The 1,904-nt window shown below is 44.7% G+C and overlaps 1 non-coding gene across 1 annotated transcript; it reads left to right on the top strand.

Moving 5' to 3' along the window:
• The first annotated feature begins 998 nt into the window (after nucleotides 1-998).
• On the top strand, nucleotides 999-1,105 carry LOC145080790 (small nucleolar RNA R71). The gene has a single exon (XR_013695374.1). It is a non-coding gene; the product is annotated as a small nucleolar RNA R71 (small nucleolar RNA).
• Nucleotides 1,106-1,904: the final 799 nt, after the last annotated feature.

A 1,904-nucleotide genomic window follows, 5' to 3' on the forward strand; every position in this document is an offset into this window, starting at 1 on the left:
AGGGCTTTAACATGCTTCATAAAGGCTCTATAAGCTTCAACTTTTTCCAATGGCATGGCTTTGATTGGGAATGGCAGAGGGGGATTATATGGCTTTAAGGGAATGACAGTTTTGTCATTTACGCATGGACTCGTCGAGTCCATTTGAGGGACTCGGCGAGTCTGGTCGGGTTTAGCTGGAGCCGACTCTTCTGCATTTTCTGTCTTCCTCTTGGAGATCCTCTGTGCATGTGTGAATATTTCTTCATTGTTGGAGGTCACTGCACTCACATTCTCCATTCTTGGATTGGTTTCAGTGTTACTCGGAAGTTGACCTGGTCTTCTTTCATTCACTTGATGCGCAAGCTGTCCTAGCTGTTTCTCAATGTTGAGAATGGATGCCTGCTGATTCCTTAGCATATTTCTGGTCTCGTGTATTGCAGCATCGTGATCATTATGTCTCTTTTCGGACGCGACTATGAATCTAGTGAACAATTCTTCTAAATCAGCTTTTTTTCTACCGGTTCTTCCTTTTGATAAAATCCCCTCTCCTTCTGCTTGTATTTCTCCTCCTTAGCCTTCTTGTATTCTTCATATGGGAGCCATTCTTTCTTCGGTTTCCGCCAATTCTTGTCGTATCTATCGCCACTTGAGTAGAACACTTGAGCCTTCTTGTTTCCATTTTCATCCAAATCACAATCCTTTGTGAGATGGGGCCCTCTACAATTCTCACATCCAACCCGAATAGCATGGATTGTTTGATCCATTTTTGTCATCCTTCTATCTAGACTATCAAGCTTAGCTATCACTGCCACCATGCTATCATTTGCCGAATTCACTACCCCCCGACTTACTTCGTTTCTTGGATTGTGGTATTCTCTAGAGTGCTTAGAGAATTCTTCAATTAACTCCTTGATTACCGGGGGCGCCTTCTTTGTGAGCAGGCCTTGAGAATCGAGCAATTGCCTTGTGGTGACATTGACTCCATCATAGAAAATGGAGACCTCTTGTTGGCTATTGAGGTCATGGTGTGGGCAATTTCTAAGCAAGCTCTTGTACCTTTCCCAAGCTTCATAAAGAGATTCTCTAGGTTGTTGCTCTAAATTGGCAATGGCTTTCTTTAGCTTGGATATTTTGGAAGGCGGGAAAAAGTGGTCTATGAATTCTTCTTTCATCTTGGGCCATGTGGTGACCGGTCCGGGAGGAAGTGACTTTAGCCAATCCTTTGCATCACCCTTGAACGTGACTGGAAGCATGCGAAGAAGCTGGGTCTCGCGTGGAATATTCGGTACATTGAAGTAGTCAGCCACATCATTCACTTCGTCCAAGTGCTTGTAGGCGTCTTCGTGATCCTTCCCATAAAAAGGGATCTCCTTGAGTTGGGCGAGAATATGGCCTTTTAGCTCGAAAGTAGTGGTTGTGGGAATTGCGGGTTGCACAAGTCCCAGGCCGGTGTCATCGTGCATCCTCTTCTTCCATTCCCCCATGGGGACTTCATAGATATTAGCCATGGTGATGGCTAAATCGTCTTCAAACTCGGATTCATGCTCGAATGTGGGTTCTTCTTCTTCCTCGGTCTCGTACTCGGTGTCTTCTTGGATTGGGTCACCGATTGTCAAAGAGGCACTGAATGCTCCTGATTTGCTGCTCCTCTTCTTGCTGGAAATGGACTTTAGGTTTTTGAGTGGTGAGTTCTTTGAAGAAGCGGTTTCTCCAACGGTTTTGCCTTTGCTCCTCCTTAGTGCGGATTTCGGGCCTTCAAGAGGAGGTACCAGAGGTGTATCAGATCCTCGGGTCATGAAAAAACTATAAACAAAACAGAAAACGCGTAAAAAGAACAAAAATAAAATAAAATAAAATAAAGTTGTAACAACGATGTACTCGCCGAGTCGGCACGAGTGCACTTGGCGAGTTCAAGGCAAAAAC

Source organism: Lactuca serriola, chromosome 1, assembly GCF_051521515.1.
Source record: "Lactuca serriola cultivar US96UC23 chromosome 1, Lser_US96UC23_V15, whole genome shotgun sequence".
Lineage (NCBI taxonomy): Eukaryota > Viridiplantae > Streptophyta > Magnoliopsida > Asterales > Asteraceae > Lactuca > Lactuca serriola.